Source organism: Lissotriton helveticus, chromosome 1_1 (genome assembly GCF_964261635.1).
Source record: "Lissotriton helveticus chromosome 1_1, aLisHel1.1, whole genome shotgun sequence".
Taxonomy (NCBI): Eukaryota; Metazoa; Chordata; class Amphibia; order Caudata; family Salamandridae; genus Lissotriton; species Lissotriton helveticus.
Window position 1 is genome coordinate 1,328,989,689 of NC_136057.1, and position 17,817 is coordinate 1,329,007,505.

A 17,817-nucleotide genomic window follows, 5' to 3' on the forward strand; every position below is an offset into this window, starting at 1 on the left:
CCAACATCAAGCTCCCAGTTCTGTAAGAGCTCCGGTGGCCTTAGTAGGCAGTGGTACAGGAACAATTTTCAGACTGGTGGTGCTGCTATCAATGCTGTATCACTGAACTATTAGCGATTCTGAAAATTCAAGCCTCACAAATTTTCCCAAATATGCCTTTCTCTTTCAGCAGGAGAGTGATAAGTGTGTAGTATGTAGCTGGTGTTGCATTTAGGAGCACACTGTCACAAAGGCATTACTTTCTGACACTCACCCGATGGACCTTGTTTTTTGCTGATAAGGGGTAGGACATAGGGGATCCAATATCCAGCTATCCATTGAGGACCAGGAATTAGACAACCAACGTATAGGCTAATAATCAGATAAATGGATATGACTCATAAAATCAGGCTATATAAGTAAAGAATTATCACTGCCAAATTCTCTGAAGAAATTGAGTCTGACCAGAACTATGCAAACCAATAATTCTGTTAAGGCGATACAAAACAATAACATTAGTACCTCTCTGTTCGGAGATTTATCTCTGCCAATCCCTCCCTATCATTAATAAGTCAATTAACTTGATGAAACAACTCATGACAAGACAGAATCTATAGTTTAGTTAAAGTCAGGTTTTATCGAAGTATTCAAAAGGGGAGGTGCATCATTATTTAGCATTTAAAATCTAAAAGGTGCAGGACTGTCTATTTAGTTTTGGCTTGTCATAAGGTGACAAGAAGCTGTGGTAAGTTCAATGAGGACATGAGCCACAACAGCTCAAAGTCAATTTCCCACGAGGGAAAGAGTCAACGAATGTCACATACAGCATGTGCATCAGCTCAAAAGGAAAGCACGTAGAGTCCGCAAAAGTTCCCAATTAAAAGGCAGTCTCTAGGATCAGGTCTGAATCGGATCAGGAAAAGACTTCCTCCATCTCCCCTAGTTCCGGTGGTCACACCTCCTTGGTCACCTCATCATATCACACCACTCAGTCCTTTGGTTAGCTCGCATAGGTTGGTTGTCATTAGACATAAAGAAGACACATATTGCAGAAAGAGGTGGTGCTGATCACACAAGTTGTCAGATCATCGGTATACATAAACTTTCAAACAATGATCCTTCAGCAATAGGCACATCAGTGAGTTCAGATGAAAAGTTTCCCATAGCAAATTTTCCCAAAGTTTCGACTTTGTTGAAATCAGTCCTTGTTAGCGAGTGAGAACTCCTTTAGTAAGACTCTGTTTTGCTTCACATTGTAAGCTTATGGAAGTTTCTCATGAGTGTAAGGCAAAGCAAAGTAAGAACAGATGGGGCCTATTATATTTGCTTTAAAAATGTGCAGAATCCAAAGTAATGGAGATATATGTTTTCATAGAGAAAAAGTTAATTTCTAATATTCCTTCAATTTATAAGCACTCAGATTGCATAATTAGTTGCATAGGAAAATTCACCTGTAACTATGACATTTTACTGCATTTTCAAAGTACCAACATATTAAATTATTTTTAATCATAAATATTAATATTTTTTCAAGTGGTTTACATTAGTACATATATGAAGACCATAATCTGAATCTCTTGTCTTAGTTGCATTCAATATGACTATGTAGCACCTTTTTCTCTTTTCTCATGTGGTACAGAATTTGACATATGCAATTATAAAATATTCAGAATGAAACCTTTCAATCTCACACTAAGGAAAAACTAGATCGCATTAAATCTCTTTAATTCTTTACACGTATTACTAAATCGATGAGGATAAGTAGGAATTTCATAACATTTGTACACCATTGTAACACTCTAATACACATTGAAATAATATTCTAAGGCTGGTTAATAAAGTTGGAATCTATATTATTCAATGAAAATAATTTTGTCTATTCTACTTTCATCTGCATGCTTCTATGATGCAGTAACTAAGTTCGCTCACGTTTATTTTTCATGTTTTCTTTAACCACATGGATGCTGAAGGTCTTCATCTGCTGTGCTGGGCCATAATGTTAATGGGTGTGGTCATGACAAGCTCAGCTCGTCATGAGCACCCTAGAGGTATATGCCATGACGAGCTGAGCTCATCATGAGCATCGAACGGGTTAACGTGTAGTGAGTGTGATGCACGTTTATTCATAGATTACTCAAACTGTCTTGTGATCGGTTTATGTGTCAAATAAAGGATCTGGCAACTTATCAGCTGAAAAACATCCATTACAACGAATCTGTAACAACGCCTGCTATTACATAGCATGCCATTACAATGCAAGGGCCCTTACAACGCACTGCCATCACAACGCATGCCATTACAATGCAAATGCCTTTACCATGCATCCCTTTAAAACAAATTTTGTTGTAAAGGCATGAACGGTAAAGATATATGTATTTTACATGTAAGTATAAGGTAAGTATATATGGTTTAGGGTGGATATGGGTTTTGGGGTTACAAGGGTAATTATAGGGTTTTGGGTGTGTATGGATTTTGGGGTTGCAAGGGTGATTTTAGGGTTTGAGGTGGGTATGGGTTTTGGGATGGCAAGGGTTACTTTAGGGTTTAGTGTGGGTGTGGGTTTTGGGGGCGGCAAGGGTAATTTAAGGGTTCAGGGTAGGTATGGGTTTTAGGGTGGCAAGGTTAATTTTAGGGTACAGGGGGCATATGAGTTTTGGGTGGCAAAGGTAATTTTAGGGTTTAGGGTGGGTATGGATTATGGGGTGGAAAGTGTAATTTTAGGGTTTAGGGTGGGTGTGGGTTTTGCGGTGGACAGGGTACTTTTAGGGCTTAGGCTGGGTTTGGGTTTTGGGGTGGCAAGAGTAATTTTAGGGTTCAGTTTGGGTACTGGGTTTTTGGGTGGTAAGGCTATTTTTAGGATGTAAGGCAGTTTGAGGGTTAAAAAAATGTATTAAAAAAAATTATATATATACATTATATATATGTATATAGACAATTACTTAACTTAACTACTTTTACGAAGTGTATGCCTTTATCATGCATGCCTTTGCGTTGCAATGGCATGCATGGTAAAGGCATATGCGTGGTAAATATTTGTGTTGTAATGGTTGGTTGTGGTAAAGGTATTAGCATAGTAATACTCGCATTGTAATGGCACACATGGTATTAGTATCCGTAGTAACGTCATATATTCTATCAGCTGCATCACACCCACTGCAATGCCCCTGGCATGCCTCCCCGAGGCACTATGAGGCAATGCAGTGACTTGCGCTGCGTTGCCTTACACCATATCTATGAGACCATGAAAAGCCACGCAGAGTGTCATAGTCAAGTCATAGTCAAAATCCTTTATTCGATCAATTACAAAATGATCATGAAAGTACATGTATAAAAAAACAATTTTCGATATTCAATTTCATTTAAAATCCAAAATACAATAGTTCATTTTAACCTTACTAAAAATGTTAAAATAAAATCAATAAAAGATTGTCCGTTTCCATGGTTTTACTCCTATTACATACTTTTCATCCAGTGATTGACTCTAGTGCTGGGTTTTTCCTTTTTTTCATGCACGCCCATAGAAACGAAGCTAATGTAAAACAAATCAAAGGATCTGATAGTCTCTTTAAAACATATAGTGCCACCCTACATTGTTTAAAATTTATCTTCTACAATATCGGTTTTAAATAACTATTCCTCTCTTTCTTATACAGTTTGCAGAATAAAACAAGGTGCAGATCAGTTTGTCATGATAAGCCATCATAGGGGCACAAAGTTAAATCAGCATGGTTATAAATTTTACCAGGGTAACTTAACAAAAGAGGGATCATATTCAGACGAAACCTAATCGACAGATAAAAGAAATATCCTCTCTCTATCACTGGGGGGAATGATATATAGTTCACCATTGCCTGCTTCTTACCATGAGTTTCCCTTCTCTCAAACTCTACCCTCATCCTAAACAAATTTTTGACCTTTTCTTTAGAGATCTTTCTACATTCATCTGGATCTTGAAACAGTTCGGGTAACCCAATCTTGTTTAGGAGTTTTTCTACGTAGCACAACCATCTGGATCTCCTCCACTTATCCATGTTTAAGCAATTCTTAATTATTGTGTATGTCAGGGGGAGTGTGTCCCTTCTCCAGATTGCATGCCACAGAAGGACAGGGGCCAATTGTATTGAGTCTGTAATAAAGGGGAGTCCCAGTTCTAAGTGCAAAATGTAGTTAGGAGTCGAGGTGGGGAGGCCAGCTATAGATTTGAAAAACTTGTTTTCTATAGTTTGCAGTGTACCCGTTTCGACAGTGCCCCATACCCCCGCCCCATACGTCACTGCTGCTATAACTTTAGCCTGAAAAATTTGTTTTATTGCTAATAATGGCCTATCGCCCAGTTTTTTAGCAAAGGTCTTTACTGCCGACAGGACTCTTTCCACTACCCCTCTGTGTCCTAGCACTAGTTTTGTCCATGCCAAATCCTTATCAGTAAGAACCCCCAAATACGGGAAGGAATCCACCACCTCAATCCTCTCATTCTCCACATGGAGGTACAGTGTTCTCTCTCTTTTCCTTGCCCCCACTATCACAGCAAAGGATTTGGTACAGTTCACCCTCAAATCAAGTGAGTCCATAAACAATACATACGAAGATATGAGGTGCTGAAGGCTAGACCCGGTCCTGCCCATCAACACCGCATCGTCTGCATATGCCAAGATAAGTAGAGGTTGTGAATTAAATATTGGAACATCTCTTGTGGACTTTTTCTACTCCATTTGTATAAATGGAGAAGAGAAATGGCGCAAGAACACAGCCCTGCCTAACTCCTCTGGTGATTTTGAATGGGCGTGTACAGCCTCCGTTTTTTGTGTAACGTCCCGAGGCCATAGCGTTGAAATACATCTGTCTAATAAAATTTAAAATTAATTGATCGACTCCCATCTCCCTCATGATAGTCCACAGCTTTTCATGGGTCACACAGTCGAACGCTGCCGACAAGTCCATGAAAGACATGTATATCTTCTCCTCCTTCATCCTGGTATATTTTTCTATTATGAGTGACAGGTTTAGACACTGGTCTGCGGTGCCCCTTCCCTGCTGGAAACCATATTGGGCCTGCATTAGGATATTCCTATCTTTGGCCCAATCCTCTAGCTTAGAGAGGAGGAGCCGTCCCATTAGCTTCGCTGTCGTGTCTAGCAGGGAAATTGGCCTGTATTTTTTTGGGTCGGACCTGTCCCCTTTTTTAAATATAGGGACTATGACACCAACAGGCCAAGATTGAGGAGGGCCGGCTCGAATTATGCTGTTCATCATGTTCATCAATAACGGTGCCCATAGGTCTGGTATTCCCTGAAAAAGATCTATTGGTACACCGTTCGGACCTGGGGCCCTGCCTGAACTACACGACAACAAGTTCTTTCTTACTTCACTGAGTGAGAAGAAAGAAGAAGAGGCCTGTTGACAATCTTCCATATTTAGAACCGGGGGTTGGGGTGTAGAGGCGAAGATACTCTCAAAATGGGCAACCCATGCTTCCTCATCTACATTGTTGTCTACTGTAGGGTCTTTAGGATTTTTAAAATGCTGTGCATTTATTATCTTCCAGAAGTCGTGGCTGTTTCCCATTTTTGCTGCCTCTCTAAGGTCCTCCCATATAGTTTCTTTTAATGCCTTCTCTCTATTTCTTCTATAAAGTTTGTATTTAGTACGTAGTTCCTTGATTTCCTCCTGGCCATTCAGAGTGACTTTCTGTGGCCTCATAGTTATGGGTCTGCACTGTGTGCCACCGGAATGTCAAAAAAAGTAACATTCCGGTAGTGCATGGGCTTGTAAATAAGCCCCTGGATCTCAATAAATATATGTATTTTGTGCATCACCAAGTAAAGATTCCTGATTTGTTTTGATCCTATTAACATTTTTGTTTCCATCACAAAATAAGAGATAAGTGCTTAATTTGTGCCTTCTTTTTTATTTATCTGAAAACATTTGTGCAGTTCATTTATAGGTATTAAAATGTTGTTGTATGTTAGAAGAAAACAACATCCCACAGTCTTCCATTTCATACCACCAAGATTTTCCCATAGTTTGCTTTCCAAAATCCTCACACTGCAGCAAACAAAAGAAAAGTAAACAACCATCTCCCTGATAAAATATTAAGCAGCACTTTGCCAGAAGATTGGACTAACATTTGATCACTGTCTTCTAAATGCCTAGCGAATGTGACAAGATTAAAACAGCATGTCTTCTTTGGTCTCAGGACTCAATTGGCTGTTGTAGTTGGGCATCCTTCTACTTCTGGGCTCCAGTACATTTCACCGGCTACATCACTGGCAGCTATGCTCCTGTTTTGGCTTCTATTGCTATGAGGATAGCGTCCCAGGTACTATGTGTGGGTCCTCCCCATTTTACCTCTGGAGTTTCCTTAGTGTGTCATTTTCTGAGTTCATCCATTTTTTAGGTCTTTGAGCGACATATTTAAGCTTGCCCCCCCCCCCCAGTATGCATATATTGTGGTGTATGTCCATACCATGTTGTAGCAGTCTGCATTTGGTGATTTACACCTGTGGCAGTTGCCAGCCACTAAATGCACGTCAACCTTATTTGTTTCAGAGAGAGGTATGTTTGATGTAAGCTATTAAACTGTATATACTTTAGTTTTGGGTGCAAGGGTAAAGTTGCTATGTATTCTAGGCATGGCTGCCTTTGTATTGTCTGATATCTCTGTGAACATTTTCCCTTCCACTTGGTCTTGTAGTCCTGTGTCAATTCCATATTATGTTGGCAATATTGCATTGTGTGTCAAAGTAATTGCCTTTCTACTGTGGCCATTTGTGATCCTGCTTCCATGTCCACATTGCAGCTCTAGTGATAGTATTAAATGTTAGACACTGACCTACAGTTATTCCATATTTCTCCATCACTTTGTCAAGTGGACAGACCACCCCATGTTTGCATAGGTCTCCTGCTACACTAAATCACGATTTTGTCCACATGCATTTATTATGTCATTTGGTGATCTTGGGGAACCTGGGAAGGATCCAGGATGGTATATATGGGGAGTATAATGGTGCTACTCGTCCTTTTCAGACACATCTGTTAACAGGATGTTGCTACTCTCAGCAATTTTGAACACCTAGTCTACTGTGCTTGTGGTTAAAGTAATGGTGAATAGAATGAATATTTGCAAGTGCCTGGGGGCATGTCTCTCCATATATTGTGCAGTTGTAATTGTCGTAATGAGGTGTTAAATGTGTGTGTTGTGTTGCGACTGGGAGCTCTACGTAAGTGCAGTACCGGCCAACCTAAGTCAATGAAGTCCTCTTCTTATATGCCACTCGTCAGTGGACGCACATTAAGGACGCGTTTGAGACCACTCAGGAGTTCAAAGCCTCATCTGTAAGCCTGATGTTGCAGCGCTAGGAGCACCTGGTAAAGGGCTCCCTATTGAAATTGAAATTGCATTGAAACTGGAATGTACTTCACGCTAGAAGCTTAAGCACCTTTTTAACCTTTTAAAATCACGCAATGACTAGGTAGAGCACTCCACTTCCTACCTGCACACGCTGCACTTTTACTTTCTGCTGGGTGCCTCCCTGGTCCACCGCGGATCGTTCAGTTTGTGTGGAGGGAGAGGACACCTACCGGAAGTAACCTAGAGTCTACTTCCGGCAGACACCAAATTGGGGAGGTTAGCAGTTCAGCTGCCTCCATAAAAACGGATGCAGGGCACGACGCGCAAAGGACGCGCCGCTAGGGTGCCCAAGGCACGCCTAAGGCAAGCCCGTCTGTGCCCGTATGTTGCCAGGAGCCAGAACCCCTGCCCGTTTGCCCTTAGATCAGGGTAACAAGGCAACCATACCTCACAAATACTCTAGCCAAGAGTTAGTCCGAATCAGAGGCACATACCTCTCCAGAATACCAACAATCAGAGCCTGCACCCAATCAATAACCTCAGAGGGACCTTTCTCCTGCAGGACCTGCAGTTTTCAGAGTGCAGCTCCTGCATGGCCCGAAACCAATACACCCACTGCAACCTCGCTCGACAGGGCTACCAGGCCACCCCCGGCCACAAGCGAATTGAAAGGACCCTTGCAACCTACTCATCAAAAAAATGGAGGCTGGAATTGCTTTCTGGCCAACCTCCGATCCCTTCCCAAACACACAGTAAACATTTGGGATCTGTTATCCTCCTCTATCCCTCACATCGGGTTTCTGACAGAAACCTGAACCAAGCCCCATTCCAACCCTGAAATCGGAGGGTTACTGAAGTATTCTCCATAAATAAATCCAAGTCTCAGGAGGATGAATTTGATGAAGTTTAATCCAGGAATAAAGATCCCATCCACATACAATGCCAGCAGACATCAACTGACTGATAATAGAACATTCCCATGACAACACAAGTGACTTAGCTAATGACATCCTTAAATTCTATTAAAGCTACAGTGTTAAATATCACACATCTCCTTCCCTCCAAAACAAAATATATAACAAACATAAGATTATGCAGATACAAAACTATACAAAATCAGCAAGATAAGAAGGCCTTCTAGAAACACGCATAGAAGACCTAATATTTCCAGAATTAATTGCTTTATCATTAGTCAAACTCTTTTCTTTGGAATCCAAGCTCTCACCACCTTGCAATTTCTTTCTAAGACCAACGATTCTATTTAGATTCCAAATGCGATGATCTTGAGTTTGCACAGCATTGTTTAGGATTTTTATCACTTTGATAGGCTTCATAAACTTTGTATCTGAACTACCCACCATGCCAGGACGTTTGACCATAACCATATCTCCAACACAAACAACAGTTTTCTTAACACTATTTTTAACATCAAAATATTCTTTTCTACGTTCAGCTTTATTCATCTCATTCTCAACAATGTCATCTTTGTTGCATACACATTCTTTACCCTTTAACATTTCATACTTGTTAACCCAAAAAGGTTCCACCTGTGTGTTAGGGATTCTCCCACGAAACAACAAAAATTGAGTCTTTCCAGTTGTAGCATGAGGAGTATATCGATATTCTTCTATCTTTTCCAAAACACATTTTTTCCAGTCCAATGACAAGTTTTTTGCTAAACTAATAGTGTCTTTGATTACTTTGTTGAATCTCTCGACCATACCATTGGCCTCTGGGTGGTAGAGAGAACAAGTCTTATGCGTAATACCCTTAGAAGATAAATAATGTGCCATTTCCTTGGAAACAAACTGCACACCATTATCTGACAAAATGGTTGCAGGAAAACCTTCTCTATAAAATAACTCACGTAAACATTGAATAATCTTACCTGAATCAATTCCCGACAAAAAAAAATCTCTGGCCATCTTGAGTACATATCAATGACCACCAGTATGAAAACCTGAGAATCCCTATGTTGTATGGGACCCACTAAATCCAAAGCTATGTCCTGCCAAGGACCATTAGGTCTTTTCCTAAAAAACATTGGTTGCGTGTGTGTTTTATAAGACTTGTCACTAACATTACAGTGTATACACTCTCTAATTACCCTTTCAACCATTTTATCCATGCCTGGCCACCAATATGACATGCGAAGCCTCTCTTTGGTTTTGGATAAACCTGAATGAGCAACATGAACAAAATCTATCAAATCATTCCTAAGACTAGTTGGAGGAATCAACCTTGTCCCTCGAAACAACAGATCATTATCAACAGATAATTCGCTGCGTACAGTCCAAAAAGGCTTAGTCAAAGCAGAACCTTCCCTGCTATTAGCCCAACCATTTTTCATTAAAGACATAACTTCACATAAAGTATCATCTTTTTCCAACTCCTCAGACCATTTTTTCTCTGATAGAAATTCATAATCAACAGAACAAACCAATTCATCATCTAACTCCAGATGATCATCATCTCCCAAATCACTCTTAGAAACAAGACGTGAAAGAACATCTGCTATACCATTATCTACACCCGGAATGTATTGAACACCAAAGCTATATTCTTGTAAGCCAATAACCCACTTTGATATTCTGCCAGACACAAGATCCAACCCCTTCTTGCTAAAAATTTCCACTAAGGGTTTATGATCAGTGTGGACATCAAAGACTAGACCCCAAAGAAATTTCTTCAGTTTTCTCACCGCCCAAAACACAGCCAAGGCCTCCCTCTCTACAACAGAATAACGAGTTTCAGCGTCTCTCAAACTCCTAGATAAAAACATTATGGTTTGTATGCCATTAGGACCATTTTGCTTTAATACCGCACCTAACCCTTTTTCACTTGCATCAGTAACTAAAATGGACTTGATCTTAGGGTTGAAGCTTTTTAACGCAGGAGCCCTGTTTAGCCTTCGCTTAATTTCAATGAACTCATCCTCACATTGATCAGACCAATGAAACTCCACACCTTTCCTCAACAAACACCTCATGTTTACTGTTAACTCAGCAAAACCTTTTATAAATTTTGCATAATATTCAATCATGCCCAAAAGCTTCATGAGTTCAGTCTTATTCTCTGGTGCCACCATTTTGTTTATAGTATCAACCAATTCAGGTTTAGGCTTCACACCTTCACCAGAAATATGATGCCCTAAATAGTTTATAGAGTCAGATCTAAATCTACATTTGCTTGCTTTTATTGTGAGATTGTGTTTGCTGAATCTTTCCAAAACCATTTTCAGAGTGGCATCATGATCAGATACGTTTTCTGCAAAAATTAACACATCATCTTGATATATGCAAACACTAGGAATATCTTTTAAAACTTTTTCCATCACTCGTTGAAACACAGAGGAAGCAGATACTAATCCAAATGGCATCCTCCTGAATCTATACGTGCCAAAAGGTGTAATAAACGACGTAAAATCTCTGCAAGACTCTTCTAGTTCAATCTGGTGGTATGCAGAAGTAAGATCTATTGTACTAAAAACTTTGGCATTACCTAACAAAATTAATAATTCAGCGATATTAGGCAGAGGGTATCTGTCAACGATTACACACTTATTGAGTTGCCTGAGGTCGATGCATAAACGCAAATCACCATTAGGTTTTCGCGCTGCGACCACTGGAGCCATCCATTCACAACCTTCTATTTCCTCAATTATACCATTTTGCATGAGTTTTTCAATTTCTTTTTTCATATCTTCTTTTACTGCTAAAGGTACACTCCGGACTTTACAACTCACTGGAATGGAATCAGTCTTAACTCGTATCTTGTGTTGATAACCTTTGAGACACCCAAGAGTTTCTTTAAATACATTGGGAAAATTCATTTTTAGTTCAGAAGCAAATTTGTCTTCTAAATTCATCTTAAGTTCACAAGCAAATTTGTCTTCCAACGGTTTTACTTCAATTGATTTTTCTTTCCCATCTAAAACACTAAGAATATTATCCCTCAATTGAATGCAAGGATCGGCATTGGGGTCTAAAAATACTCCTAAGTCACCCTGGTGTATCCAGCTGTTAATGCTGTCCCCCTTCCTCGAGACATACATTTTTCCAGACACTAGTCTAGATTTATACTCTATAAGACCTATAAAGTAACCATGCAACTTTATAGGTTTTTTATCATACCCTAAAGGAATGATGTCAGGTTTAAGAAGAGACACCTTCCCTTTTAATTTTTTTGTGAAAAATGAGTCAGAAACAATTGTAATTTTTGCACCAGAGTCAAACAATACCTTGGTCTTTTTTCCCTCAACAGATATTTCATCAATAGGATCAGCTCTTTTACGGGGGCTTTCCCCACCATCGCCAATGGATTGAACCACCTCAATATCACAATCAGATCCTGAAGAAGTCCTCTCAAAAATTTCTACTTCTTTCACTTTAGATCTACTTTTTGTTTTGCATAAAGAAGTGACATGACCTTTTAATTTGCATTTACCACAGGTTTGTTTCAGAATGTTTATTTGTCGAATATACACGATGACAAAAGTTCTTGATCTTAATTGATGTAGGATTAAAAGGCAGTTAAGCGAGGGTTGACAAAATTGCCATTTTTGCCAGGGTTAATCCTTCTCCTCACAAAGATTTGTGTTGAGATCTGTTCCATATGATTCCTGGGTGGGTTCCAAGCCGACTACGCCAGTGAAGTATTCTCCATAAATAAATCCAAGACTCAGGAGGATGAATTTGATGAAGTTTAATCCAGGAATAAAGATCCCATCCACATACAATGCCAGCAGACATCAACTGACTGATAATAGAACATTCCCATGACAACACAAGTGACTTAGCTAATGACATCCTTAAATTCTATTAAAGCTACAGTGTTAAATATCACAGTTACCATATTCAAAGACTGGACAGACCCCATAAGGTGGGAGGAGGATTAGCCATCATATATAAAGATCCTATAAAAATCTCCTTTATTGACCAACAATACAGCAACACCATAGAGATCTTAATTTTCAGACCTGACCTTCCTTCTCAACTCAGCTTGAAAGGTGCTCTCATATATCGACCCCCAGGACCCCTCTCCATTTTTCCTCTCAATTAATGGAGCTAATCTCACCCGATGTTATCTCAGCCAGGAACTTCCTATTACTCGGAGATTTCAATGTGCACAGTGAAAACCTTGAAAACAAAGAAACTTCAACACTATTGGCAGACCTATCCATGCTGGAACTAATTAAAATAAACAATGATCCCACCCACTTGGCAGGACATACGTTAGACTTAATTCTAACAAACTCTCCCAGTACCACTTATGGAGCAACTAGTCCCTTGACATGGTCAGATCCCTCTTTATTTGACTTTCAAATCAGCGGCCAAAAAGATAACTCAACCCCTAAAACACTTCCCTCTAGGAAACACAGACAATGATATAAACTTACTCCCAAAAAGTTCCATGAAGCTTTCCTACCTTCACTAAATTTAGAATCTGACAGTACCGAGGAACGCCTAGCCTCTTTAACAGCTAGTATGCTATCCACCATTGACCGCCTAGCCCCGCTGAAACCACTACCACTACCAACCTCCATCAAACGTCAACAGACTCCATGGTATTCCCCCAATCTCAGAACCGAAAAAAGTCATTGCAAAAAACTTGAACGGCTCTGGCGTCGTTCCCAGCACCCACTAGATAAAGAGCAGTTTAAACAAGACTAGCAACATACCATAAAAACTTAAAATCTGCTCGGAAATCACATATAGCACTCCAAATCGAAAAAGCGCATAATTCCCCGCACACATTGTTCCAGGTCCTAAAAACCTTTACTAATCCAAGGGCATGTAACACCGAAGATGCCACCTCTCAAACATTATGCGATAACATTGCCAGCCATCTCTCTCAGAAAATAGAAAACATATATCAAAAGTTTACCTCATCCACCCTCCCCCGGTCAGGACCTAGCATAGACCCTCCCTCAATCACATCCGACACTTTAACCCTAGGAAACTTTCCAGCTCTTATCACTATCGAAGTGGATGTTCTCCTAAGAACAGTCAAGTCAGGGTCTCCACTTGACCCTATACCCGCTAAGACCTCTGCCACACTATCTAAAACACTTGCTGCTCCCATCTGCTCTATCCTCAATAGATCCATGAAGGAAGGCATCCTCCCCTTAGAATGGAAAGCTGTTCAGATCATTCCCATTAGGAAGAACCCCAAAGCCACTCCAGAAGATGTTACTAATTATCATCCCATCTCTCTGCTCTTAGAGAAGCACATAAACAAGCATCTATCCGAGTTTGTCGAATACTCCAACCATCTCAACCACTCACAATCCGGATTTCGACCTAGGCACAGTACTGAGTCAGCACTGGTGGAAGTCACTGACAAAATACGAATGCTAGCAGACAGTGGTCGGGCAGTGCCTCTGATACTGCTTGACCAGTCTGCAGCTTTCGATACCATCTCCCACCAGATCCTGCTCAAACGTCTTAAGGACATAGGCATCCAGGGCAAGGCCTTGAAATGGTTGACCAATTTCTTAACCGATAGACCCCAAACCTTCATTCTAGGTTCTTTCTGCTCACAGACCACCAAAGTCACCAAGGGGGTTCCGCAGGGCTCCTGCTTGAGCCCCACATTATTCAGCATCTATGTTACCCCCTTGGCTGGCCTACTGAGGAAATTAGGCTTTATTCCTATCTCTTACGCTGATGGCATGCAACTCCTCCTTTTTTGCGATAAATCTAACCCCAACATTCAATCCACCCTTTCGGAGGGTATGAAAGGCATCTCGCATTGGATGCGAGAAAATTTCCTTCAACTTAACGCCGAAAAATCAGAAATTATGTTGTTCGGAGATGCAACAGTGAGATAATCCTCCAGCTGGTGGCCAGGGGAATTAAGATCAGCCCCTCCCCCTAAACAGGTGGTGAATAATTTAGGAGTGAGATTAGACCAGAAATTAACATTAGAGGAGCACGTGAACATTACGGCTGGGGCATACTATCACACACTCGGCCTTCTCCGAAGGGTCTTCCTTCTCCTGACACTAGTCACACGTAAAACCCTTTTCCAGGCATTGATCATCAGCCGCCTGGACTATTGCAATGCCCTACTGGTTTCTGTAAAGGAAATCCCCCTAAAAAACTACAAGTGGTCCAAAACACCGCAGCCCGTTTGGTAATCAATGCCTCTCCCAGAACCCCATCTATCCCGCTACTTCGAAAACTACACTGGCTGCCAGTAAAAAAGAGAATTATGTTCAAAGTCTGTTGCATGGAATACAAAGCCCTAAAAACCACGGTCCCAATCTATCTGTCAGAAAAATTGGTTCGCTATACACCATCCAGGCCATTGCGGTCGAGTCACCAAGCACTCCTCCACACCCCGCGCTCCAAATTATTCCGCCTGGGTGGCAAAGCTTCCTCCCATCTGGCCCCACGCTCCTGAAACCAACTCCCCATCCAGCTGCGCCAATGTACCAACTTCCTGGCCTTCAGAAAACTGCTGAAAACATCACTATTCTGAATCCTCTCCCAAGTTGGTCACAAACAGTCACAGCGCGGAGATACCTCGATGGGGGTGATTCGGAAGCTTTACAAATTACATAAATAAATAAATAAATTGTAGAAATCCACGGAAGGCAAAGTTGTAGAATAAAGTTTGTTTATTGAGTTGGCAGTTAAGGAACAACCATCTAGTCATGTCGTGGTCAAAGCCAGAGTGCTCCCAACATGGAATGCACTCAGTGAACACAACAGCATTCTGAAGAACCATAGTAACAGAACACAATGAACATACATAGGTAGGAATGCAGTATCAAGAGTATAAAATACACAGAATATTACATCACCTCCCTTTCTTAAAAGAACAAAAATTTTTTAAAAAACAAAAGGAAAAAACAGAAACAAAATTATTCTCTGAACCTCAAAGGTCTATTCACAGTGCGAGCACTCTTCCTAACACCAAATTCAGAGGAAGAGGTTTTGGAGGGAAAAGGATTAGTGGAGGATTTTTCAGAGGGAGACGAGGTAGAAGTTCCTTTAGAGACAACAGAAGAGTTACTGATGACCTTAGCAACTCTGTTTAAATTCCACCAGAAACCTCCCTCAACTTGTACGGCATTACCCACAATCTTAACGACTTTCACAGGAGGACCAAACTTGCTTTCTCCTTTGTGTACATGTACAGACTTCCTAATTCTCACACAGTCTCCAACCTCCAAAACACTCTCCTTCGTACCTTTCCTTACATCAAAATTTTCTTTTTGCTTGGACTGTGCAAGCAAAACATTACTCTTTACAATGGACATGAGACTCGAGACGTCAGATGTAGACTTCATCCACTTAGACATCCATCCAGGACAAAACGACGTGTTAGGCTTGCGACCTCTCATTAACTCAAAGGGAGAAACCTTAGTGGAGGAATGAGGAGTAGTCCTATAAAACCAAATCATGCTCTTCAAAGCTTTACTGACCTCAACATTACTACTCCTAGCCCACTTTACACAATCTCCCACAACTCTGTTCATCCTCTCAACAAGGCCATTCCCTTGAGGATGATAAAGGGAACTCTTGACATGCTTAACTCCTGATTTGGATAGAAAATCATCAAACTCATGACTCACAAATTGCTTCCCATTGTCGGAAACCAACACTTCAGGAAAACCTTCCCTACTCCAAACATCACACAAGAATTCAATGACAGTCTTAGTATCAGCATCTTTTACCAACTTAAATTCTGGCCACTTAGAAGCATAGTCAACTAGGACTAAAATGAATTTAGAACACCCACTCAAAACAGAATAGGGTCCCATTAGATCGATGCCAAGTTTAGCCCAAGGACGATCAGGGCACTCAACTGGCATAAGAGGAGGAACCCAGGTTTTGAGACTCTTATCTGAAGATTTACAGATACAACAGTCCGCAACAAAAAGATCGATATCCGAGTCCATAGCAGGCCACCAGAACACATCACGAATTCTGCGCTTAGTGAGAGAACAACCCAAATGACCCTCATGGGCTTTCACGATGATGTCTTTCCTAAATGCAAAAGGAGGAATAATTTTGTCACTACGCAGTAGAATGCCATCTTCAATGGAGATTTCATGTCCCACCTTAGAAAAGGGTTGAAGGGAAGTGGACAAAATCTTCTCACGCGGCCAACCCACCTTGACAAAATTGCACACATCCTGAAGAACACTGTCTTCTTCAAAAACCTTTCTCCACTCTGCTTCAGAGCAAACCTGTAATTCAGGAATGTCTACACAAGCAACCAAACAATCATCACAGTCTTCTTCAATAAGATTGGAAAAGGAGACATCAACATCATCATCACAGACAGGAGGTGGAAACCGGGACAAAAAATCTGCCCTCACGTTTTTCCCACCTGCAAGATACACAACATCAAAATTATATTGTAAAAGTCTAGTCACCATTCTCAAAATCCTAGGTGTGCAACACTTGGTAACACCACCACCTAAAATGTTAACCAAAGGTTTGTGATCGGTTTGAAGCAGGAAACGCCTACACCAAATGAATGGTCTGAACTTCTCAATAGCCCAAGTGCAGGCTAAGAGTTCCTTTTCTATCACGGAGTATTGAATTTCAGCTGATCTCAAAACTCTGGATGCAAAACTGATAGTTCTTTCAATCCCACACTCATTTTGCGTTAAAGTGGCACCAAGCCCAACACAACTTGCATCAACAGTCAAACAACACGACAAAGCAGGGTCAAATGGCTTAAGGACAGAATCAGATGTCCAAGATAGTTTGACTTCTTCAAAAGCCTTAACACATTCCTCACACCAAACAAACTTAACGCCCTTTTTCAAGAGGTTACTAATGGGACGTACAATGGTCGCGTAATGAGGAATGAACCTGGCGTAGTATTAACAAATACCAAGAAGGGACTTCACACCAGTTTTGTCAGACGGAATCGGAGCCTTAGAAATCGCATCTAAGAGACCAGGTCTAGGTTTTATACCATCCTGTGTCAAAATATGACCAAGATACTCAACTTCGGTACACAAAAACTTACACTTTTCCAATTTCAAAACAACACCATGATCTTGGAACAAACTTAAAACATTATCAAGGACAGAATCGTGAGAGGGAATATCCTTGCCAAAAATTAACACATCGTCTTGAAAAACTATTACCCCTTTAACACTTTCCAAGATATTGCTCATCACCCGCTGAAAAACCGATGCAGCCGATGCTAAACCGAAAGGCATGCGTCGATACTGAAAGGTGCCCAAAGGAGAGATGAAAGCAGTCAGATGACGGGACTCAGGATGCAGCTCGACCTGGTGGTAAGCACTGGCTAAATCTAGTTTGGTGAAAAACTTAGCACTTTTAGTAGCTGCAAATAGGTCATTAATGCGGGGAAGAGGGTGAGAATCAACCCAAATAACTTTGTTGACTGAGCAAAGGTCAACACAGACTCTAAGTTTGCCATCCCTTTTACGAGCTACGACTAGAGGCGAAAGCCAAAGAGAGGACTCTGCAGGTTCTATCACACCATTCTCA